At 40.7% G+C, this 26,918-nt stretch overlaps 1 long non-coding RNA gene across 5 annotated transcripts; it reads left to right on the forward strand.

Annotated features, from left to right (window-relative positions):
- Window positions 1-1,347: 1,347 nt before the first annotated feature.
- Window positions 1,348-26,918, forward strand: LOC122179338. Of its 5 annotated transcripts, XR_006178655.1 has the most exons (5): window positions 1,348-1,463; window positions 19,184-19,249; window positions 19,374-19,445; window positions 20,004-20,129; window positions 26,204-26,918. It is a non-coding gene; the product is annotated as an uncharacterized LOC122179338 (long non-coding RNA). The 5 variants fall into 5 exon arrangements; XR_006178654.1 differs by adding an exon at window positions 8,878-9,250 and having other exon boundaries at window positions 19,184-20,129; XR_006178652.1 differs by having other exon boundaries at window positions 19,184-19,445.

Below are 26,918 nucleotides of genomic sequence, written 5' to 3' on the forward strand. Positions count from 1 at the left end.
AAAATTCTTTACTCACAAGATCTGAGCAGATCAGACTCCTTCTCTCCAAATATTTAACCTCCAAAATACTTATGAATCTATTTAATTTTTCTTTATCTTCATAAACAATTCCTTAATCTCCTTTAGTAATTGACTTTGGGTTTCTTTTCCTAATAATGTGTTTAGAAAATTGTTACTTATTTTTCTTCTGCCTAGCTATGGATTTTTCCCTAAATTGTTCATCAATATAGTTATTGCTCACAATTTCTACTCCACATCAATATTTGTTTAATCCTTTTTCCACTTTATTATTGTTCTGATTTCTGATTATTTTTCCATTTCCTCGTCAGATAGTTTTTCATTTCACCACTGGATTCACTGCACTAGATTTTAAGTACAGCAGCTCTTTCTTTTCAGTTCAAGAGTTGTGATACTTTTCCACGTTTTATTGCAGCTAAAGAGCTCCCTGTTTTCATTCAGCTTTGTCCACCCTTTTCTTTGGCATGCCACTTGTAATAGCAATACAAAACAAGCTGTGTGATTTCAAAGTGTAGATAGGTGGAAGCGAAAAGATATGGAAAGCACTTTACAGTTTCAAAGTCCAGTGGCCAACTGCAGATAATAGTTATGGAGGAGAAAGTATTTAAAGGAAGACCTGGCAGGAAAAGATAGAGGACAGCGTGAGACAACACAGTAATGCTACCAGAAGTCCTCCTGACACGTATCCTTAGCTGTTCAGAACAGTTCAGCTGGAACATAGGAGCAGGAGACATTTCCATGCAGATTTAGCTGTTATTGTTCACGAATCATGTTTCTATGCAGATAATCTGGGAGAAGCAACTGGTTTTGTTCTAATTTTAATGCTTTGGATAGGAACTTCAGATGTCTTGACCTCTGGTTTCTTGAAATAGTATTCCTCCAGGGTGATCGTATCATTCAAAATCACTGAGCAGCTCCAAACAGCTGCCATCTTAAAAAAAAAATCAGAAAGACATCTCACACACTAAATATGAAACCTTTGCCCAAACCTCACCAGATTACTCAATGGCTCTAGTATTTTATCAGTGTCCTGCAATGCATCAATATACAGCACTTTTATATATATCCATCAAGTTACAGCAGTTTTATATACATTTTAAAAGAGGCAACAGAGAAGCCTTCCTCACTAAACAGTCTGCTTGTTTGAATTTTTCCTTTGAGATTTTGTATTTCATGGTCTCCACCCTCCTCCAGAATCTGAAAGCAGGCATTTTCTGTTTTATGCTGAAACTCAGGAGTCTTAAATATCTCTTCAGCTGCTTCCTAATATTTGTTCCACAGGAAGGGTGTTAGTTCACAACACAGTGTGCTTTGTTATATCTGCATCAGCAAAGCAGATAATCTCAGCCTCTCTTCATCTGGAAAAGGTGCAGAGGAAGAGCACTAGCAGACAGTTTGTGGTTAAGGATTACTGTGAAGTTCTCAGGGTACGAGACAACAGTCAGGTAAGCAGAAAAGGTCCTATACTATTCTATGTTCCTGTGCTGTCACTTTCTTCACAAAATGCTTGACTGTGTGTAAGCACTTTCTCTGAAGGTGTTGGCTCCCAGTGAGTCAATATTTCTCATAGAGAATGCAAGTCCTCTTAAATTCCATTATTATTCTTTTTTAGCACTTAGCATCTCATTGAAATGCATCTTTTGGGTATGTTAACATGCATTCAAGCAGCTGATAGCCCCTTCTCACAGAAGGAATGGCCCATCCCAGTTGTTTTGCCTGACATGCTTGGGCAGGCATTGTGTTGAAGGACACAGTGGGGCTTTTTGCTGAAAGTCGGATGCTCTTTGAAATTTGGCTACCTATATATTTTGCTTAAATTTCAATTTGATCGAAAGAGATCTTCTCCTTGCAGAGGGCATGCTTCTCTGAGTCTCTGTGCACTTTTGGATTTGGTAGATGCCACCTTGGGGTTCAGAGAAGCAGAAGGCATTTCCCAAATTGAAAGACATCATTTATAGTTCCTTGGGACTCTTTCTGGACTGTCCTACATTAGCAATAAATACAATGCATGTAGTAATAAAAATGATGGCAGTGGATCAAAAGTATCTGCGAAGCTTCTTCTGTGAGCATCCCATGAGCGCTCTCTCCTCTGCACTCACACTTCTTTTAGCAACTTTGTTCAGAACTGAGCTTTTGGCACAGTCATTGATACACAGCTTTGTCAAGTTGTAAATTATCAACTAAAAGTGTGGCAATACAAAATTAAAAGCTTGTTCATCACAGATCTTCTTTGTTAGTGTATGGCACTGAAGCAAACTGTGCTCTGACAGGAGCGCTTGTGCTTTTTCCGTGTCACGGGGGAAGTGAAATCCGTGCCAGGCAATGCCATGTATCAAGCCCAGGAAGTTGCAGGAATTAACAAGAATAACTTCTTTCATAGTTCAGATCCCAGAGACTTTACAAAATCCCTGCAGCATGGTGTTTAAATGAGGTACTGCAAGAGTGCCAAATAGAAGTGGGCCTGCTCCACTAATGAGGGCGCGTTGTGCCAGCTCTTTACAAAGAATTGTGTGTTTCCATCCACATCGAACCAGCTCTACGGATAGATGTGGAAGGAGAAGGCAGACAGACTTTGGCACAGTTCATTCGTTTCTACTCACCTTCATCTCATAGAGACTGTGGATCATGTTAGGTCTAATCCTGAAAAATACAAATGTTTTATGTGAGAATTGGATTGCCCCGGGGGGAAAAAACTACTATTCAGATTCTAACCACAGGCCCAAAACATAACATAATCTCAGATTACACTGTTGTTTAACAGCAATAATATTATTGACAGGAAAACTGTGACCTTCAGTAGGTTTGGAAGTTAAACAACTGATTGTGATAGTGATATTTTAGGACTACTGAAGTACTACTTCAGGGTATTTGTATGCAGATTCAGACTGCTGCAGTGTACTGAGAGCATCCATTTGGGGGTTTCCTGCTTATAAGACAGGAAATTTTTTTACCTCTAATAGCATTTTATTTTTCCTACTATTAGTCCTTTTCATAAGTGCTTTATCTGGTAATTTAATGAATCATTACATACATCTCTGTGTTTAAATTACATTCCCATACAACCAGCATCCATCAGTGTTGATGAGAATTCGACAGTGCGTGCTGTACCTTAGGAAGAGCTGGCATCTCGCATTCTCATTAGGAAAAATGTATCTAGAAATTATAAGTGCTTTTCTACAGCACATCTCCATATGACTTATTTGCTTCCTGGTTGTCTTCAAAAGCAGCTGAAAGCCTCTATGCACCTGTTTTTCCCTGGTACTTACATCAACTTCTGTATGAGAAAGGAGGGAATAAATGTTAAATTGAAGATATTTATTTTATTTATGATTGCAAGTATTCTTTGCTTGAAAAAGTTCCAGAGTCTTTCATCTTCCGTGCTAAGTGGAGAGACAAAGAAAGCATTCATAGACAGGGCACATGTCACATGGGGCAGTCTAATGGCATTAGAACAGTTCAGTGAAGCATTAATGAATTTACAGTGATGACAGCTCAACAGTGCTAGGGTTTAATCTACTCTGTGGTAAGTGGTTTTCAGAAGTACCCTCAAATACAAATAACCAGTCAGGACTTTTGTTCTTTTGTTTTCTGATAAACATAATCAGGTATTTTTCTTTTGAAGTAGTCAATTTCTTGCTTGCTGTGTACCTGATCTTTCCACAGCTCATGTCATACCTCAAACTGTTCTCAGCATGTTCAGATGAGACTTGAGCTATTCCAAGCGCCTACTATTTAAAATATTTCTTCTGTTCTGCCAATAGTTTACTGTACTCCATACCACTAGCCTCAGCAGCTTCTTGGAATTAAGATTCCTCACAAAAAAACCCTTGCACAGAAAAATGTGTTGTATGATCTTGTCTATAATGCCATACTTTTATTCCAGCTCTGTATTCACACAACTTTCTTTTCACCATCATACTTCCTTTCTGTCTCATATCCACGTGCCTATTCTTGTATTTGGATGAGGTGGACATGTAAGGTGTTAAATCAGATAACAGTGGTTTTCAGCAAGTTCAACAAGACCAAGTGTGAGGTCCTGCACTTTGGCCACAACAGCCCTATGCAATTGTACAGGCTTGGGGCAGAGCGGCTGGAAGACTTTGTAGAGGGAAAGGACCTAGGGGTGCTGGTCAGTTCTCAGCTAAACATGAGCCAGCAGTGTGCCCAGGTGACCAAGAAGGCCAACAGCATCCTGGCTTGTATCAGGAATAGCTTTGCCAGCAGGAGCAGGGAAGTAATTGTCCCCCTGTACTCAGTTCTGGCAAGACTGCACCCTGAGTACTGTTTTTTTGGGGCCCCTCACTGCAAGAAAGACACTGAGGCCCTGGAGCACTTCCAGAGAAGGGTAAAGAAGCTGTGAAGGGTCTGGAGCACAAGTCTGATGGGGAGCGGCAGAGGGAACTGGGATTGTTTAGTCTGGAGAAGAGGAGGCTCAGGGGAGACCTTATCACTCTCTACAACCCCCTGAAAGGAGGTTGTGATGAGGTGGGGATTGGTCTCTTCTCCCACATAACTAGTGATAGAGCAAGAGCTAATGGCCTCAAGCTGCAACAGAGGGGGTTCAGTTTGGATACTGTGAACCATTTATTCTCAGTAAGAGTGGTGAGGCACTGGAACGGGCAGCACAGGGATGTGGTGGAGTCACCATCCATGGAGGTGTTCAAAAAACATGGATTTGGTACCAACAGACATAGTTTAGTGGCGGGTGGATGGTTGGACTAGATAATCTTAGAGGTCTTTTCCAACCTTGATGATTCTATCATTCTATAATTCATGAGTCCAGGACAAGATGTGAGTGCTGGCTGTTTACAAGAGATCTTATCCTGCCTCACTGTCATTGCAAAGGCTGTCATTGATTTAAATGAGCATGGTGACACAGCAATTTCTGCTGTACATTTCCAAAATATGAGAAAGGAATGTGTTGGCCTAGAGAACAGAAATCTGTGTGGAAGCCTCTCCCCCAAGAATGGTCATTCATTAGTATCTACAGATCTATCCAGAAATTAGTAATTTCGTGTAGAGGCTCCCTCATAAGGAGCACTGTGAGTTCTGCTCTTGAAGCAAAGCATAGTACTTCCAGTATTTCATAAATGCCTGTGTTCTTCAATACATCCCATGACATTTCTGCGAAGAAATAGGTGTTCTTCCAAATGCTGTAAAGATAAATACTCTAAATCACATTCTCCCTTCTAAGAAAGACAAGTAACTATATTGGAAACAGGCAAGGAACATAAAGGAGAGAAAAACTGTCTGTCTCTGTAAGTTTTCTGGGATCTGCCAAATCTCACTGAAGCTGGACTTCAATTATTGAGATGAAGGCGTGCTGGAGTGGAAAAGATGACAATCAGAAGCGGAGATTTACTGCAGTCTGTGTCGTTCTTGCAGTGTGGGTAAATACAATTAAGCTAGCCTTGCATTAGTTTTCTCCAGTACTAATACCAGAGAAAATAAGCAGTGCAGGGTACAGTGCAGACTAGCTAATTGCATAAATACTCAGAGATTTGGAGAGATTGGTGCACAGAGCACAGCAAAAGCCTTTGCGATCAGTACCCAAGTCAGCAAGATCAAAGTAACATTCATAGCAGCAAGAGTTCGTTAACACATCAGTAAGATCTATAATTGCACTCCAAATGCACTTATAGCAGCTTTGTTACTCAAAGAAAATGTGCTCTTGGGACACTGGCATGAGACAAACCACAAAAGCAAGGCAGAAGTGCATCCACATCCATGTGCTCCCCAGACTGCTTGCCGATTGATTTCAGTGGGACTTCTCATGTCAGCAGAGATTGTGGGGAGAAGACAAATCTTTCCTTTTTCCATCAGAAATGCTTTGAAAATCAACAATAGAAAGAAAAAAAATCATATAGGATTGATTGCCTTCATTAGCTTCATTTCTTCATTTCAGTAATATTATTAGCTATAAATCACAGAAGCACAGTTTCATATATTCTTATTAATATCACAACTTCCTCATCCCCTTATTGCTTATCAGATTCATTCATTGTATGCTGGAAATCCCAATAAAATTACCTAACTGGAGACCTTATGGCACAGCTGTATCTTTCCATATTCCCTGCTTCTGTTTGTTTGTTTTTATCTTACTGTCTTTTGCTAATTCTTTTGTTGTCAAATTGCATTGCAGAGTATGGAATGCTTTTCTGCTCCTTACCATGTCTCATACATTAAAAATGCATTAGGGAGGATATCAACTACCTCAATTTCCTTTAAAATGTTTTCTTTCCCTCATAGCCACTGAAAATAAAACTCATGAATGCATTAATTCTAAACAGAGTAGGTAATGTTTTCTCATTTAATAAAAATGCAGGCCAAAACTTACTATTGAAGTATGATGTAAAAATTAAAAGAATAGTTTGCTTTGTGCGCTTGATATTCAAAATAATTCACTGATGATAATAATCATAATAATAATAGGCAGCTGAAGTAAAAATGAAATGACCTTGCCTATTTCAAACCTGGGAAGAAAATGAGTTTTCCTGGACAACCGAAAACAGCTTTCAGAAACAGTTTGTCTCTGTGGAATTGGTGCAGATGTCATGCTGTTACATATTCCTTCTGTTCAGTACCTAGCACACTGGGGGAGATAATTTTTTCACATGTATTCCCAGCCCTGCTTTATTCCCTTCGAGCTTTGCAGGATCAGCACAAAAGGTCTAGAAAGTAGGCTGGAAAAATCAGCATCAGGTTCTCCTTGAGAGAAGGGCTCCTGAACTGCTGCAGTGCCAGCAAAACCAGCTGCCTGCCACTAGCAGCTCATTTCTCCTCTCCAGTGCTCTGGACCAAGGTTATGGTCTCGCCTGTGTACCTCACAGTAGGGCAGCCTAGCCCTTCAGGTGTGCAGCTTGTGAGAAGTGTCAAAACATCTGCTATCTGCCTCAGAATCAGGTGATAAAAGACCTTTGATATCTTTCTGTTTGGATATCAGGAGCCTGTGTGCACCTGCAACCTGAAGACTTGCATGGGAATTCTTGATAACTTATTAACAATAGGAGACTGTGATTAGGTATATTACTATAACATGGGGCTTTATTCAGAGGCAGCTCTTTATAAAAATTACATAAGCAATGATTCCACAGAATGGTTGATGTTGGAAAGGACCTCTGGAAGTCACCTGGTCCAATTCCTCCTGAAGCAAGGACACCCAGAGCAGGGTGCCCAGGCCCATGTCCAGGCAGCTTATGAAGATTTCCGAGGAGGAAACTATAACGTCTCTGGGTAAACTGTGCCAGTGCTCCATCACCCACACAACAGAGAAGTGCTACCTTGTATTCAGAGGTAAACTCCCATGTTTCAGTTTGTCCCCATTGCCTCTTGTCCTGGTGCTGTGCACCACCAAAAACAGCGTGGCTCCATCATCTTCACACCCTGCCTTCAGGCATTTATAGGTATTGCTGATTTCCCATGGATCTTCCTCTGGAGCAGGCCGAGCAGTACCAGCTCTCAGCCACTCCTCACAGCAGAGGCTCTCCAGTTCTTTCATCACCTTCATGGCCCTTCACTAGACACTGTCCAGATCTCTCATGTACTGGCGACCCCAGAAGTGGACACAGTGCTCCACATGCTCACTAGTACTGAGGGGAAGGATAATTTCCCTCAGCCTTCTAGAAATACTCCTCTTAGTGTAACCAGGAGGCTGTTGGCCTTCTCTGTTGCATATGTGTATTTGTGGGTCATGTTCAACTTTTTGGTGTAGTAGCATTTTGTCTTTCACAAGGTCCATGTGAGTAATTGAGATGTTAAACAACATCATCCTCACTGTTCATACCAGTGCATATCTGTGGTGAGTGGCCACTTTGTTATGTGGTCAGAATCCTTTCAAACCAGCAATTAGGCTAATTTTCAGTCCAAGTCTGTATTTAATCAATTTGACAGTGTCAAAAACCTTACTAAAGATAAACATTCACTGCTTTCCCCTCATGCACCAGACTAGCCCTTTCTTCATAGGCAGCTACCGGCTTTGTCAAGAATGATTTTTCCTTCCCAGACCTGTGCTGACTACTCCTACTCTTTGCTTTTCATTATTTTTGCAAATGATACCCAGGATTTTTTCCTCTATTCCCTCTCAGAGACTGAGATGAGGCTGACTGGCCTTCCAACTTGAAGAAAGGAGCAACATTTGCTTTTTTCAGTCCTCAGGAACCTTCATACTGTATTGATGTTTCAGGGATTGTTGAGTGGCCTCGTGGTGACTACAACCAGATCTCTCAGTACTTACGGTTGCATTCCATAATGTCACACAGACGTCACTGTGTGTGCAGGTTTTTAAAGTCTTCCCTGACCTGATCCTCCAACAATGCTAACTTTTCCTTGTTTCAGATGTTTCTGTGAGTCAGAAACCTGGGATTCCTGAAAGTTGGTCTTACCATTAAAAGACAAAGAGAAAAGGGTACTGAGTAGACTGGCCTTTGCCATATTCTCTGTCACCAGGTGCCCTGCACCGTTCAGCAGCAACTAGAAACAGCAGTTTCTAGTCTCTCCTTTGTTGCTGACATGTCCTTAGAAATCTCTAACTGCCTTTCACATCTTCTCCAGATTATACTCTGGATGGGCTTTGGCTTTCCTCACCTACTCCCTGCATGATTAGGCAGTGTCTATTCCCATATCACCTGACCCTATCTCCACCTCATGAATATTTATGTCATTGAGTTTTGCCAGGAGCTTCTTGCTTATTCATGCAGGCCTCCTGCCTCGTCTCCTTGACTTCTTACACGTGGGAATGGACCAGTCTTGAGTTTGGAGGAGGCAGTCCTTGAAAATCAGCCAGCTCTCCTGGACTCCTCCTCTCTCCAAGATGATATCCCATGGGATTGCAACTGCCCTTCTGTGTTGTCCCTCCTGCAGATATCAGCATTGTCAGAGTCTTCCATGAGGACCAGGGCCAGTAAACAAGACATTTTTTCCAGTCGTCCAGAAGAGGCCTGATAATCTGCTGCTTCTTTTTTATCACACAGTCCTCAGCAGATACCCACACCAATATCACCCGCGGTGGTCTGCCAGCCAGCCCAGACCCATACGCTCTCATCTGGGTCATGGCAGAGCTCCATGCATCCCTGCTTCTCTCTAATACAGGACAACTGTCCCTGCTCGTCATCCCAGCCTATCCTTCCCAAAAAGCCTGTACAAAGCCACTGCAGCACTCTAGTCATGTGAGTGTGATTTGCCATTACTTTGAGATTTCTAAAAATCCACGCTTCATCCACTGAAGAATTCGAAGGTGAGTGGTTTTCTTTTTTCATTTCCCTTTCAAACTGCACTGGCAATGAACAGAAAATCCATTTCTCAGTACCATTGCAAAATGCATGTGTTATGGTCAAATATGTCCTGTGGTGCTGTTAGTTTTGCAACAAAGAAATGTTTCTATCAGGTGGTTCTTATCAACAAAATTAAATAGAAATGATAAATGGATTACTAATATTTTTCTGTGAGCCAGTTTTTAAATGGGTCACATTGTTCTTCTCTTTACTAGCAACCTAGAATAGAAATTATTATATCAACAGTGGTTTTCACATAACAGAACACTATCTGAAATTGAGTTTATGTAATGTTTTTTCCTTGAAAATTCAGGCTATAGTAGTATAGTTATTGAAAATTATCATCATTTACTTTTTATTTGCTATTTAAGAGCAATATTCTTTACAGTAAAAATTGCAGTTGGAGTTCTGACTAAAGAAAACGATCCCTTGGTACAGACAATAAGGAAAATGAATGCTTATGTTGACAGCACAGCATTATCAAGGTTTCTTTTCCCTCTGTGGGCCAAATTTTCTGCTAGCATATTTGATATAATTCTATAGGCTTCAGTGGGACTGCACCAATTTATGTAATGGAGAATACAGGACCCTTTTTTTATTATTATTTAGATTGAACTAAGTAAAAAATAAGGATGGAATCTAAGTAAAAGCCTGGCCAGCATTTTCTTTTATAAATCTTAGATTTATGAGGCTATTTCTGAAAATCAAACTATGGTTCATTTCTCCCTGGAGTATCCTGCAGATGTGCAGCTGCTCTTCAGCATCAAGGAAAATATGAGCCTCACGCAGCCAGGCACAGATGGCCCACCCAATGCACGCAGGGCCAGCCAAGTGCCACCAGCACCTCAGAAGGGGTGGAATGCTGAAGAAAATGGAAATTCAGATTGCAGTCGTTCAGTACAGCTCAGATTTGTGTGTCACCCCAGTACTGGTAAAGACAGTCTCACAGTGCCGCGTGCAGCTGCAGAGGACTGCTGTTCTGAAAACAGATTTCCTTAGTCTTATGAAGCCAGCTTCCACTCCTGCTTAGCTCTCTGTTCAGGATCAGGGGGCATTCAAGGGTTCTGCTTCAGTGGCTTGCATTAAAATAGGGTTAGGATGGTCAAAATCATTTGCAACCTTTAAGTACACAGTAAAGGAAAATAAAGAGGTTTTTCCACCACCTGCTGATTGGAAACTAAGTGCAGGAGAGAACAGAGTATAATACAAGGTACCAAATATGCCTCGTGCTGTGCACTGAACTCTTCAGGGATTTCCTCAGAGAGGTGAACTTGCACAGAGATCAGTGAAAACCTGCACCTTCAATCTGTTTCCTATTAAAAAAAATACCTCTGAGTCTCTCCAGTGTGCAAGTCAGAGCTATCTGAACGTCACGGGGAAATGAAGAGCTGAAAGGCTAAGAGTCTCATGCTTCTTTTTCTTTTTATATACTTTGTATTCCCAGAGATCCTATGGGAAGCAGAGGGCTTCAGCACAGGGACAGCTGGAAAGATTCAGGGCTTTTAAATTAGTAGCTTGTTTAAATCCCAAGGCAAAGCAGTTGTGCTAAATTAATCTCTGAAGCCTCACGTGAAATCTAGAGCCCCTGAGTGGTGCAGATATTTTGAGGTGATCTAATTGTGCTTGGAGAGAAGGGAGAGATGGGCACAAGCAATGCTGTGCTCTGCGCTGCAGTTGGCTCAGCACACAACTCATTGCAAAAAGCTGGCATGGGCAACACAGGGATCAAATATATCCATGCAGCTATGGAAATTAGTTGCTGCACTCTCCATAGGATAGCAGGCTTGAAAAGCATACTAGGAAACTGAGGACAATGTGCACAGCAATTTCAAGAGCTCCTGGAAGTGTCGTAGGGATGGAAAAGAGCAGGAAAGGTTGCTGCTGCCAATGAATAGCTTGTCTTGTATGGCAGCTGCCTCTCATGGAAGTTTTTTCAGTTTTTAAGTGGGAATCTGAGGCACTCTAAATAGTTTCATTTTATGACAGTCAGGGTCCATTCACAGGGAAGAAGGGCAAGAGCCCTTTCGCAGGCTAAGGCTGGGCAGCAGCAAGCACAAGCATCATTGGGGTAATACAGCATCGCTTCATGCATCTGATGCTGAAGAACAATGTAGGGGAGGAGTACTGCATCTGTCTTCATCCCCTGCCAACCTAATGCAAGCACTAAGAGTGTGAATTCTCAGGGTATTGTCAATTTAATGACTGTAAGAAAACAAGAAAGGAGTAGAGTAGACTTCCAACTTGCTGCTGGCAAATGTGAGTATTGCAATATGTTGGTATATTCACCTTCACCGGGTGAATGGCACTGATACACCAGGGAGGACTTATTCCTAAGATTACACTTCTGTTTTTATCTATTTGCATAAATGAAGGAAACATTTTTAAGCACCATGCTTAATCCAGAAAAGTAAATGAATAAGCATTTTGTTTGAGACTCCTTCAAGATGAGATTGATCATTGTCCCATTGCCACAGGTCAACTTTGGCCATGGAAAAGTCCAGATAATCTTCAGCTGCATTTCCTAAACAATTAACAGGATGGACAAAGCAAAGATAACAATGCACACTTTATTTTCCAAAAGCAGTTGTCAGAAGGAAATGAATACCAAGTGAGTTAACTCATTAGAGCATGAGAGCACAAGAGCACACTTGGAAATGCAAAACAGATTGTCTGGAATGATTTCAATCTAGCACAAGGTTGATACCCTTGTTGAGGCATGCCAGTATTGTAGTGCTTCAGTTTCAGAAGTGTTCATGGGTGCACATTCTGGGTTTTGAGCCTTGAAGTAATTAATTACATGACTAAAACACCACATATAAGAGCTACATACATGTGTATTAACCGCAAGGGCTACGTCCACATGCATGTACACACATACAAACACCACACACGTTGACATAACAGCACTTTACAATACGAAAAGAAAATGCAATTTCCTTGCTGATGTTAACTGACAAAAGCAACAGGCATGTTGTATTCAAGTTAGATACATTCTGTCTTTAAGAAGCTGCGTCTGTATCCAGTGTAAAAACACGGCAGTCATCTGAAGGCAACAAGGTTCCTCTCGTGCCTTGTTTGTAGAATCATAGAATGGTTTGGGTTGGAAGAGACCTTTAAGATCACCTAGTTCCAGCCACCTGCTATAGGAAGGAACACCTCCTCTAGACCACGTTGCTCACAGCTCCATCCAGCCTGGCCTTGAATACTTCCAGGAAGGGGGCATCCACAACCTCAACTGGGCAACCCGCTCTTGTGTCTCACCACCCTTGCTGTAAAGAATTTCTTCTTGATATCTAGTCTAAATCTACTTTCTTCCAGTTTAAAGCCATTTCCCTTTGTCCTGTTGCCATGTGCCCAAGTCCCTCCCCAGCCTTCCAGTAGGCTCCTTTCAGGTACTGAAAAGCTGCTAAAAGGTCCCCCAGGAGCCTTCTCTTCTCCAGGCTGAAGAGCCACAACTCTCTGTCTATCATATGACCAAGAGCAGACTTCTCAGAAATTGGATTTTAACATTTGTCAACCGCAAGCTCTCATCAAAGCCTACTTTCCCCTAGTAAACTTCCACCTATCTCTCTTTCAAAGTTAAAGAATTGTACTTCTGTGAAGACTGTGGAACTTTATTTAGCATACCAGATACCACTGCAGCACTGCTAAAGTAATACAGATATTTATAGGTGTCATTAATAGGGTATACTTAAGAGCTTTGCTTCTTTTTTATCCATAATGGGGCAATAAGCTACAATTAAAGGACTAAGGGTCTATACTACAGAAACATTTCCCGTCACATGTGTAACACAACATATACTATGCAGAGACAGCAGGCAGCCAAAGCAGTTCAGGGTATTTCTTCACACAGATGGCAAAGGTGCAATAATACTTCTCATAAACATACTAAACATAAGCAATTCAAGCAGCACTATGTAACATATGCTTGTCTGAGAGGAAGATGAAAAAGGCAGGAGGAAAGCTTAATTCATCCTCTGTACTGCCCATCATTTTTACCTCATTTACCTCATAGATAACACAACATGCATAGCAGGGGCTATGAAGCTTGCATATGTTGAGAAAGGGTGGTCTTCATCAGCACTATTTGCTGCACAGTGTGTGCTCTCAGATGGCTGAGGTGGAAGGTTGCTGCCACAGACTTCACAGCATCTCTGCCTGCATTCAGGCTATGCTCACTCTCAGTTGGCCGGAGTTATGAGGAGAAGTTAAATGTTTTCATGTGAAGCCTGTATTTATCCTGGTGGCACAAAAAGAAGAATCCAGTTAAAATCAAATTAGGTAGCTTCCTTCTTCAGGAGGAAATTGTTACTGCGCAATATGGACTAAAATAAAAGTCCATGAATCAGTGATCTAATTTCATTTCGCAAAGACATTTTACAGTATGTAGTGCCCAACACTATATAATGATGGTCATAATGAGAGCATGTGAAAATTTACAATGTATAACAATGGACAGTGTCTTTATCGAAATCTTGTTCATTTTCATGAGAACTGTGGTTATATGAACTGGCTAAGCACAAAGCAGACTTTTCTCATCTCAGAAATATCAGCTGTACTGGAAGGAGGTAAAAGAGCAGATCAGTTCAAGAGACTATGTCTGCACTTGTCCTGTCTGCAATATTCCGTATCTATCTTACATTGTGGGAGTTATGCAGATGACACTGCCATCTTAATCCTAAATTCACATATTTTACACATGTATTTTTTCATTGGAACATAATTATTTTATGAAATCAAGAAACATCAAATAAACACGGTAACAATTATCGGTGCTTTATTCCTGCTTTTGTTGGATCTCTGAGAGTCACTTGACAACCCAGATGAGGGCTACTCCTGCAATGTTTGAAGAACCAGTTCAGCCATGGGTTGATGTCAGCCATGGGTTGATGTCAGCCACGCTAATCAAAGCTCTTTCACTTGATAACTGCGTTCATATGTTGCACTGCACCACTGAGACATGTGTGGGCAAGCTCCACAGGACACATAGCCCATTTGACATCAGCTTTATTTTCTAGACAATTCATTTGAAGGTATTAACTCAAGCTCTGATGTCACTCTGACTTCTCAAAATCAGATTCACTCATTCATAAACCCAGATTTCCCCCTTCCTCATAAGAGGCACAGCACACTGCTTTGCCCATTTTGGAGCAGACAACTTGAAGCAAGTTTTCATCATGCTGTTCAGTTTCACATCACTGTAGCCTCACAAAGGAGAGCACAGAAGCAGGATGAACACACCTAGAGATCCTGCTTCATTTAACAAGAGCCTGAACCGTCCTGAACCCCAGCCCTCTGAGCAGCAGGCTGCGCACCGTGATCTGTGCAAGCGTGCATGCACAAGGAGGGAAGGAGAAGGTGTTGAAATCTGCTCTGAGCCAAAGCCAGGAATCCAGGATTCATGGGGCCAGGCAGACACTTACCCAAATTGGTTGTGTAATCTGCTGGGTAATCCACAGCCCTGTGAAGCAGAGGGCACTGAAATGAATTCCCCATCTTCTCCTCAGCTTTGTGTTTTAAATGGAGCTGAAGCTGCCATGCTCCATACTGGGTTTCTTACTGCCTAAGAATCAGGCAGCTCGGGCACCACAAACTGTTAATTTGTGTAAAAGCGGTACAGCCTTCTGGGATCATGACTTCAAAATATCCAGCTGCAGCAAAATGTGCCTTAAATCACATGCTGTAGCAGAACCTTATACACTTGAAGCTTTTACTAGCATATTTAAGGCCCCATAACAGTCTGGGTTATTACTCTTGGACATAGATGTTGCATATCTGTTGTGTTGTGGACGGCTTCGTGTTATTTTGGATCTCATCTTAGGCACCTATAACTAATCAAACCTCTGCTGTTAACTCCTGCAGTACCCTGGCCCTTCAGGTTTTCTACTGAGTTGTGCAGAGAGTTGCAGCTGTGATGTCATGTGGTCACAACTCTTCTTTTCCTTCAGTATTTGGCTTTATTGTGATAATGACCGTTCACCACAGGAGGTGTTGAAAATCACTTTTTTTAAGCTGTACTGGCCACTCCCCTATAACAGGATTTGCCACATCCACACTCACATACGCATGCAAACACAAATACACTTAAGCTTTTTTATTGCTCATTAAAAGGCTTTAGGCAAGCCCCCAGGCCACAGCATTTTGAAAATCAAAGATATAGGTGTTTGGTGGAGGCCATCTTGCAAATTCTTGTAGAAGAGATGTGCTATCCCAGTTCAAGGTGAGCTCCTTGCAACTTGCCAGCTCTGCTTACAGAGTCCAAATCATGCACATCCTCCTCCTTTCTTTTGTTCTCGCCTAAAGCAGCTCTCTGAGATCAACCTCATTCATGCAAACATCCCAAAGAGAAATGCTGGGTTTAGCTGACAGATGCATAAAGTCTCTGTTGTCATAGAACTCCGCAGTGTCTGTTCTGCACCAGATGTCAAAGAATGCAAATCTGCAGCTGGCTCTGGTGTTCTCCAAATTTCCTCCTTCACAGCTGTTGTTTTCCACATCCACGTACATGGAGCCAAATTTTCAGAAGCAGGAGCAGACCCCAGATCCTTATATTGATGTGAATACACGTTTGTTTATTTGCTTGGAAAGCGTCTGTTTGAGTTAAACAGCAGTGTGCTGGTGAGTGTATATTTGAGCATGCTCAGCCTCCAGTGTTGGAAGCTGCCTTGCTCTTCTTTCAAATGTAATCTCTTTCAAACAGGTGCTCTGGAACTGCTGTCTCTGAATTTCTCTTTGCAGTTAAATAGGACTCCCACTGTGCTGAGCCCTCTTGGGCACTGTGGAAATAAGAATCATAACCATAGTAATAAAAAACAAAAGATGTGTAATCGTGAGGAAGTATGGAGCAGCACTTCTTCAGTTTACTGTGGGGCCTTTGCTGGCCACCCCAGAAACCCCTCAGGAAGGGAAGCTGTAGCCTGGAGCTGTAATTACGGCTAAAATTTTATTCTTCCTTGTGTAAATATTACCTGCACAGCTTTTTAAATGTAGTCAGTGAGAGTCACTAAAGTTATATATCTGCAAGAACTGAACCGAGGTGAAATTTTTCTTTCTATTTAAACAGGGGAAAATACCTAAAATGGGGAGGTAAGGATGATAGCAGCACCCACATTTGTTCTCCTGGGCTTCCTTTAAATGAGTTTCGCCTCCAATGGCCTGAAGTGTTATTTAGATTTCATTTCCTTAAATAAAGACAGTATGCCTATAGAGGCCTTTCCTCCCCCCCACCTATGTAATGAGCTTCAAACCACTGAGTCCTCAGTTGGGGAAATAATGATTATATTATTATATATTTTTGTTTACGTGAACTTTGAATTTTCAGCCCAGTCACTAACCTATACTTGAACAAGTTTGTCCATCCTAGCATTGAGACACCCGACTGTGTTCAAAAGGGATGAGGTTTCACAGAATCACAGAATCACGGAGAGGCTGCAGCTGGCAGGGACCTCTGGGTCCATCCAGCCCAACGCCAAGAGCAGGGTGTGCAGGGCCATATCCAGACAGCTTGTAAAGGTCTCCAAGGAGGACACTCCACACCCTCTCTGGGCAGCCTGTGCCCATATAGAAGAAGCATTTACTGATGTTCAGAGAGAACCTCCTCTGTTCTATTTGGTGCCCGTTGCCTGTGGTACCCCATGAACAGAACCTGGCTCCATCACTTTTGGATCCTCTCTTTTTATGTGATGAGAGGAGAAGTACTCAAATCACAGGTATGAGTTTGAATGAAGTCCAGTTAGGACATTGAATATAAATACCTGATTTTTAAGGAAAGTATAGCACATACTCTCTGTACCAGTGCAGCAATGGTAATGAAAATGTTAAATGTTAAATGCATTTTTGGGCAGTCTAGTAGTATTTATTTGCTATTGTTATTACATGCATATCCATACTATCCAGTTTTCAACATAGACAATAGTATCAACTTAGAAAAGCAGTGATTTAAGATAAAGGAATAAGCGATATCTGCTGATTTTACAATAAGCAATGGCAGAATATTCACCTATCAGACGAGATGAAAGGAGGGAGAAGAGTTTAAAAAACTTTCTTTGAAGTGATGTGACCCGGCACAAATAGCCTTGGTGACATTGTAAGAGCAAACAGCTCCACCATTAACTACAGCTACTTCATGTCATTGAAGAAACCTGTCACAGGTTCAGCTCCATCTGCCCAAGCAAATGAGCTGGCACCTGGGGTGGTGGAGCTTGCATTTACTTCTGAGCTCCTGAAGTTAATCCTGGGTATTTTTGTAAGTATCACCAGGTTGTATGTACTTATATATTTGACTTCAAATGACATTCCTGTGATAATATCCTAATGAAGTGTTTTGTACAGTAATTAGAAATGTTTCTACTGAGTTACATTTTCAGGCTAGCAACTCTTTTCCTGAAAGAACAGAAGGGAATTACTGCTAAGGCAAATATAAATATTTCTGAAATTGATAAAGAAATACAAGTTCAGAGGTTTAAAAAGCTATCAAGGGATGACATTTAGAAATGAGATCTTGTAAAAGGAACGTTAAAAATATTGAACAAATATTGAAAAAATGATCAGTGCTGAAAAAGGTACAGAAGCCAGGCAGATTTTCAGATTGTCTGCACCACCAAAAACACACTGAATATGAGACTACAGGAAGTTGAGTCCCACGGTGTGAAAAGTCAGCAGGAAACAAAGTGCTAATTGTGCCCAAAGTAAAGCACAAGAGGTAATTTAAAGACCGACCTCTGGTTGTGTTTGGATTTTTTGGGGGGAAAGAGTCCTTCTAAACAAGCAGGGAGATAGTTATTCCATCTAAACTAACAGCAATGTCACCCATAAAAATCACTGGAAAGCAGTACTGGAAGTAAAGCAAAGCCTTTAATGCATAGGAAACAAATTAAGGACATCTGTGCAGAAAAAGCCTTCTGTCAAAGCCTGCCCCCTGCCACTCACACAGCGAACACTGCATCTGTGGGAAGGGAAATGCCTGTTTTCCTTCAGTGTTGCTCTCCAGGAGTAAACACATTGCTGGAGATCATCACCTCTGCTGACTCCCATGAGCCCCATACAGATGGATGACTTAGCCCCGCAGTGCTGCTCTGGGGAACAGGGCCACTGGGAACAGCCATCATTCATTCAATACATGCTGTATACAATTCCTTTGGATTAATTATGTGGTATGTCTGCTTTATGTTCATTATCACAGAGATTTATCTTAGAAGCAACGCCCTCTGCTTGGAAAAATAAATGCTTCTTCTTTGCTTCATTACCTAATAGCTGGAGGAGTGCATTATCCTGGGAAAACATTTTTTTCCACTTACTCGGCTTAAATATTTTATGACCATTTTCCTTTCTAGCTTTCACAATAAATACAACAAATACATGACAGACACAAGATGTGAAGTCGTCACCTATATGTATAATTTAGCATATACAATGAGTTCTCACCTATTTTCATTTCGATATTTTATAAATTGCACTATACTGCTTCCATTGGTTATTTTCATTTACTTTACCCTGTCAGTGCTTAGTCTGACTACAGTCAGCCTCTATCTCATATGGATTCCAGAGCAGATTTTGGGTGGTACAGCTTTTATAACTGTACTTTCTGCAAAGAGATTCCAGTGTTTGAAGAGGCTTTCAGTTACTACTCTTCTGTGAGGATTGCTGCAGTGACATCTCAACATAGTACCTCTGCTGCTAATAGCAGAAGATGGTAGAAGACTTTTTTTTTTACTATTAAATGGTACACACTGTGTAATTCTGCACATAAGAGTACAAACAGCTTGCACAGTCCAGGTACTCTAGCTACATCAGCTGAAAGCAAAGCGAGTCTAAAAGGCATCTTAGGAATGCACCAATTGAACATAACCCTGAAAACTCATTCCCACTGTCTTGTTTTGTTTTGCCTCTGTTTTCAGGAACACTGATGGAGGAATGATGGCAATGGGATCACCTGCGTGCATCAGCTGCACAGAAACACCCAGGTGTGTACAGGGAGATCAAACCAAGTCCTATGCACGTTTGATCTAATGCATGAGCAGGTTTTGCTCCCAATCCTGAACCACTTTGAACAGTGACCATACACTTTCTTTTTCACCTAATCTCTAGAAGAAGATCCCTGCTCAGCCAAGCTGGCCTTCTACCCCAGCTGCATGACTTTGGATATTATGGAATTGCTTGGTAAGAGGTGGTACAAAAAAGTGACCAGCACTGCTGGATCCTTATGCCTTCAGAAGCAGTTTTCATAGAAAACTTGCCAAATAGTTCCCTGAGCAGCATGAAGTCTGCTTTCCCCATATCCAGTGTTAATGTGGCACTTTTTCTCCTCTCACCAAAGATTGTATGTTCACCAATCTCATGGTCACTATGGCCAAAACAGCCTCCAGTCACCATTTCACCCGTGAGACCTTCTCTGCTTACAAGCAACAAATCTAGGAGGGCACCTTTCCTAGTTGACTCCCTTGGTATCTGTAACGAGAAGTACTACCAAAGACATAAAAATATTTGTATCTCTGAAAGATCTCAGTCTTATCCATGAAATCTCCCTCTTTTTTATACTGGTCTGAAGCACAGACTGATACTGAACATTTCAGGAACTCCTCCAACCTTTGTGAAACAGTTAAATTTACTTTGTGCAGAATATAAATGACATCAATTTTGAAAGGTCAAGGTATGAAATATTATGTTATTGCAATACATTTACTGTACCCACTAACTCTCACCATCTGTACATCACAGACATCACTGAACTACCACATTTTCTCTGAAAAAAAAAAGAAGAAAGGTCTTCAGAAAGCAGTATTCTCTCAGAATCTTGCAATCCTTAGAAGTTTGTTCTCTTTCCAAGGAACAGTTATAAAAGAGGTAAGGTTTAAGGCCCCATCAGAGCTGGGTAAATAACTTTTTGTGTAAAGTAAATGAATTCTGGGGGCACTGAAACTTGGGAACTTGGGGTACTATCCATACATAAATATCCACTCCAGAAACAGAGAGTGGTGCAAATTTAAAAAAGCCACAATATTTAAGTTCCCTGTTTCCATTTTCAATGAAATTTCTCAATTTGAAAGCACTGGATATTCTGCTATGGTATCTTTTAAACAAAATATTTGAAATCACGTTTTTAAATACCACTCCCTTTGTTTATTGCAATAAAATAATCAAAAGGTCTTTGGAAAGTTCCAATATGTACTTCCCCAAATCCTCAGACTATATATGTTTTTTCTCCTCTAAACAAAACTGATTGTTCTTCAGATGACTTTCTCATGGTGTGTAATATGCTGGGCTGCTGCTTGCACTACAATTGAATTTACTTTTTAGAACATTTTCTGAAATATGCTTTAAAGATAATTCATTTGACCTAAATATTATCTAAATCCCTGAGCCTGTTGCCTCCTATTGGCCAGCCCAAGGCCCTCAGAGACATCAAAATCTTAACTGGAGATTAACTTGTTTGAAGGTGGTCCTAGATTTATTTCAATTCATTACATTGACCTTTAGAGTATATATAGCAACTAATGCAGTGCTTGTCATGTGTTTTTTCTTGGTTCATTTGCATCTTTGCTAAGTGAATAGGAATATTTAGAGGAATATTTTCTGAGACTGCTTATTGAACCATGATACAGGTGAATTTTTTATCATGAGCACACATTTCTTATGTCATACAGAGAGGTATGACAATGATGCTGTTATAAAGAGGAAGGGAACAGATCCAAGTTATATATTCAGAAAATATTGCAGAATGCCTGTTTGTTTTGTTTTTGTGGTGTTGTGTTGTGCTTGTTTGCAAGCTTGGACAGATCAGTAGCTCTGTGAGAACGTTTCTTTCTATCAAAGAGTGACTTCTTGCTTATGACTTCTTGCAAGCTAAGGGATAGTAAAGCGTGGCCTCTGTGCCAGCTGCACCACTTTTCTTCCACAACATCCAGAGAAAATATGCCTGTATTACCACAGGCTGCCATCAGTCAAGTTTTAGTTGCTGTAGTTCCTTTAGCTAACATGTAGAATATGTTCTCACAATGTAATTACCAAGCTCTGTCTTGCTAAGGTAGAGAAATGTCAATGTTTTTTGTGTAATGTTGGAAAGATCTGTGAAGAGATATTCTTCTTCCTGTTGAGCTTCTACATCAAAAACATCACCACACTGTAATTCAGGGTGATGCAATGCAATGTGCCATAACTTCACCAAAAAGTTAGTCAAGGAAGTAAGCTCAAAGTGACATAATTCACTTTCAAATATTTATTTCAGTGTATAACTTCTGTTCTTATTTGTAGAAATGAATATGAGCTCCATATCTAACTTCAGGTATCCAAAGCGACATGTTCCTTAACATTCCTTCCAAGCCCATACCCAGTAATCCTCACACAAAGACTGACCCATACTTCATTCTTGGTTTCCTCTCCTATGAGGATAAGCTGAGGGAGCTGGAGCTGTTCAGCCTGGAGAAGTGAAGGCTCCAGGTAGAGCTGAGGGCTGCCCGTCAAGTATCTAAAGGGGGTCTACAAGAAGAAAGGGGACAGACTCTTTACCAGGGTTTGTTGTGATAGGACAAGAGGAACTGTCTTCTAACTAAAAGAGGAGTTATTTAGACAGGATATAAGGAAAAGGTTTTTTACAATATGGGTGGTGAGGCACTGGCACAGGTTGCCCCAAAAGGTGGTGGATTCCCCACTCCTTGAGACAGTCAAGGTCAGGTTGGATGGGGTTCTGAGCACCCTGATGTATCTGTAGGTGTCTCTGTTCACTGCAGGGAGTTGGACCAGGTGACCTTTAAGGATCCCTTCCAACTCAAATGATTCTATGATTCTATCACCAGCCCATTTTCCTTTCTCCTTACATCATTCTCATGGCTGGAATCTTAGCTTAGTTAGGTAGATAGAGTTGTCAGGGATTTACAGAAATGTGTGAACAGTTCATGGCAGCACCTACCCTATATCAATATTCACTGCAGATCAGCTGGTAGGAATCCCACCTGGAAGTTTGCAATGACTAAACTGTAAGAGTTGAACTTATTTATTTTTCTACCCACATTATGCAGCTGACAAATCTGCATTTTATGAATACAAAAACCTATAAAGTAAAGAATGAGTGTTTGATCTTGACTTTATTTTCTGTGACTATGTTTCACTGTAAATTTAGGATCTAAATGTTCCATTTGAATCCAGGCAAACACAGATTTTTTTATTATTACAGAAATTCTTTTCCTACACCTTGATCTACTTACTAGTCCTGGAAAGACTTTTTATCTGAAAGGTATTCATTTTTAAGTGAAAATGTATTCATTTAGTACATAGAAAGACTCCTAATAAATGTTTTGTTTATGAATCTGAAAGTAGGTCACCTTGTAGGAACACTTTCAGATGGTAAAACATCCCAAATGTCCAGATATCACAAATTCTTGATCTATCTGGTAGTTCTCATTGTTATTTCTTGTCCATTCCTCTCTAATTCTGGCTAGAAAACAACTCTTCTTCTTTGAATACCTCTCCAAACATGGCACTATTCCTCATCTAATCTACTGTGAACATGGCAATGGCACAAAAAGTGTAGCATGGCTGGGAGCATCTTGCAGCACCATTCATGATTCTTTTATCTCAAGATTCTCATTTCCTAATTTTGTTCCCCCATTTCCTGCACCCATATTGTGACAACCAGCTTCAAAGAAAACTTGAGGCTACAGATTTGTCTCTCCCCGATACTTACATGAAGATCTGAGGATAAGAGGAACTTCTCTAAGAGAACAGACAGGAGATTCTGTAGTAACAGAAGTGTGTGAACAGTGAAACTCTCCTGGTAAAGCTTCGATAGGACTCATTATGCAGACAGTATAAACTATTACAGGAAAAAAGGAAAAAAAAAAGAGAAAAAATATATCTGCCTGAGCCAAAACAAGAAGTGCATCGCTGAAGCTGTGTATTATGCATGAGGTATACAATGCTGTTGAAAATTGATTTTTTTTAATGGTGCAAAGAGAACTAGCATAGAGTGAGATGTGATTTTAAATTCTTAGCCTAATATCATTGCTAATTTTAATTGCTATTAGAAGAACCTTGTTTTCCTCTAAGGCATTATGTAAAAAATCATTCCAGCCCAAATATGCATGGGAAATGTTCAAAAGCCATTAGAAAACAAACAATGAACATGAAAACAGCAGCAGTAAATTAGCCAATATCCCTGGCTATGAAGCCAAGATGTGGCTGTTCAGCTATCAAGCAGGCGTTAACAGATGACAGATAAGTAATTATTCAACAAAGTTGGACGAAAAACACTTAAAAGCATCCAAAAAATCATGCAAAATAACATCTGAAATTTGATGAACGAGAAAAATTACACATAGCATAACAGCATAATTTCTGTGTAATATTCTTAATTATGAAATATTAACATTTCAGCATCTGAGGTGTTAATGGCTGTTTGGAATCCCATTTCTGACACTGAGTACCGCACATTTACATATAGCTGGATCTGTACACAAGTCTCCAGCCTGTGCTGAGACTCAACTTTGGCACAGTGCCTTGTGGGAAAAGCAGCACAAAGGCAGTTGCTTTCTGTACCTTGCCTGGACACCTCTCTGCACAGTCAGGGCTGCCCTGTATAAGAATAGTGTCAGCCAGGTGCTCTTACCACCTTGCAGGAGATGACCATCACATAAAGGGTTTTTGATGGCACATCCTTCTACTTCCCTGACCTGAGGAAAGCCTTGTTCACTGCTGAAGGGAGAAAAATGATAGATTCTGTGGGTGCTCCCATCCCTGGAAGTGTTCAAGGCCAGTAGGATGGGGCCCTGGGCAGCCTGATCTAGCTGGGGGCAGCCCTGCCCATGGCAGTGGGATGGCAGTGAATGGGCATTAAGGTCCCTTCCAACCCAAGCCTTTCTCTAATTCTCTGATTCTCTGATTCTGAGATTTTCTGACACTACTGAAGGACAACAAATGGGATTCTGAAAGCGGTGCCTGCAAGAAGATAGTGGCACACAGATGAAAGGCAGCATTTTGTAATGGCTGGGAATTTAAACACATCCAACCAAAATATGCGAAGCTTTAAGCAAAAAGGAAAAATTCTAGTTTAAATAATATAGAAGTAATTGGGATTCAACAGTGAAAAAAATACTACACAGCTAAACTAGAACTGGCTAAACATGCAAGTAGAGCTGGTGTAGCTCTTTCGTAAGGCTTACAGACTGAAATGCCTTCTTCATAAGTATGCACTGCAAAGTGTCTTACCAAGAGAGGGTGTAAAGAAGTGGGAGAAAAAGTGTACAATACAGAGTAGGACTCAATAGCCAAGGTATTCTCTAATAAAGGACTGTCCTATATTAAATACTCATAGAGAACCATCCAAAATAGACAGATTTCATGGCAATTTGTAAATCAATTACTTACTTGTTAACGCTGCTGTGAGGACCGCTTTGGACATTACACAGATGCCCAAAACAATCAAATTGAGTTCAGTAGTAGAGAAGTGCCCACAGCCAAGCAAACACATGTGCCATGTGTAGAACAATTTCACAAAACAAGTAACTATATAGAATCAATTTAAAATCAGTTAATTTGAAGTAAAAGTGCAGCTTAAAATATCCCAGGAGATAGGCAGGTGCTAGAACAGTTGCCATATATGCTGTGTTTTGAGTGGCAGGAACAATTTGGTTACAACAATTGCATTTTAATTAGTAACAAATCAAAGATCTGTAATAACTTATGTGAAAGACGTAACTACAGACAAGAAGAACAAATCCTGGCCTTACAGCTTGAGCAGAAGTAAGTGAAAAGCAGAAAGTATTAGTCATAGCACTTACAACACTTACTTTGAAATATTTGATGGTGTGAGAACAAAACTGAATATTGGCAGAAACATTTCTTTTTGGTCTTATTGAGCAACACAATTATTTTGTGTGTGTTTAAAAGGATGGAAAAATGTTTGAACTGAGATACAATATTCTTAAGTCATGAAAAAAAATCTGATTTATGCCTTTTATCATTAAAACATTATGTGGATATAAATAAGGACCGTGATTGGCAGTGGCTCGAAAATAAGTCTGCTGTTAACTCATTAATTAACTGCATCAAGTACTCGTTTGGAATTGTAGCTAAGTATTTCAGAATGGATCTAATGACATTACTTTCATTGTTTGATGCAGATATACATATTTTACCCCATGCCTCATCGCTCAGATTTTTGCATATTTTATAGGAATATAAGATTGGAAGTCCTCCTCCCCTTTAGTCACTAAATACATTCCCTGCTAACTGAGACGACCACGTGTATAGTTTGCTACCATTCTGTTATTATTAGATACATCAGACAGCTTCCTTTTTCTTTTCTGGTTTTTTTTTCTTTTTAAACAAACTTGTCCCAAGAAGCTCTGTAAATCTCATTATGTTAAGTGCACTGCCAACACTCATCAACAAAGGGGAAAGACATACGATAAAAACAAAAACAGCTATCTTTTAACCACATGTAAATTCCTGACATGACTGAAGTCGATGGGTACTCTGCCATTTGTTTGAGATTTCACCCTGCAATTATAGAAAGAAGGTGTTCCCACTCATTCAGGCTTTCCTCATGGAGCCATAGAAGCATAAAAGGAAGGATGGGATTATAAAGCTAGGTTCATACAAAGGGTTCGGGATTTACACACTGAGTCTGAAACTCACCTACCTGATGCCTTCACTTAGCAGCTCTTCACTCCAGAAAGCCCACAGTTTCCAGGCTCCTAATTTGTGCCTGTTCTGGGATGCACCAAGAATTACTTACACACTCAAAGGGAATTCCCAAACCATGAGACTACCACTGTATTTTCTTCCTTGTGAGACCTTATAAGACTGATGTTCTTAGACCAACAACAACAACAAAAAAAGCTGTTTCTTCTACAAAATTAAGGAAAAAAAGTATCTTTTGTCCTTACCTTTTAATGTCCTCATCTTTTATGCAAAATTTGCAGGTTGAATTTCTCATCCAGGATATACGAGATTCAAGGTTAAATCTCAAGAAGGTTTGATCAACCTCACCCCCTTACCAAGGGAATTTATTATCACCATGTCTCAAACAAGTCAGAGTGAACCTCAATTAGCCGTCTTAACTGTCTTCACTTTGCATATCGTAATTCAGGAGGAGTTCAAAGCCTGGAAAGATCTGAACAGTCCTAAGTCCATTCAGCTGTTTCATACAGTATGCAAAAATGTGAAGAAGAAACTACAAAACCTGGACTCAACTCTCCCAGCACCGCCACCTCTGAAGATGAAAGAAACGAGTTTGAATGCAACAGTGTCCACATCATTAACTCCACATCATTAAGTTGCACTGGCTCTTCTTCTTACCTTCATTAGGGATTTGTGAGAAAGGGAGACTCCAGTTTCAGGAGAGAGATACTGACATTGGAGAACCTTAATGAGTGAGATTCGTGCTTACTTGGGATTTCTTACCACCACTGTGTGTTGATAGGTGGGTCCCATGGACCCCACTCTTGCATACCTCACTCTCCATATACATAGCACAACTGCCTAACTGTTGAAGTCTCTGCGTTGAAAAAATGGTCCCTGAAAATTCTTCAGTTGATGGTGGACTCCCAGAGCATAGTGATGCACTGGAACGGGCTGCCCAAGGAAGTTGTGGATGCCTCATCCCTGGAGGCATTCAAGGCCAGGCTGGATGTGGCT

This window comes from Lagopus leucura, unplaced genomic scaffold, assembly GCF_019238085.1.
Source record: "Lagopus leucura isolate 7727_CA_CO unplaced genomic scaffold, USGS_WTPT01 Super-Scaffold_100002, whole genome shotgun sequence".
Taxonomy (NCBI): domain Eukaryota; kingdom Metazoa; phylum Chordata; class Aves; order Galliformes; family Phasianidae; genus Lagopus; species Lagopus leucura.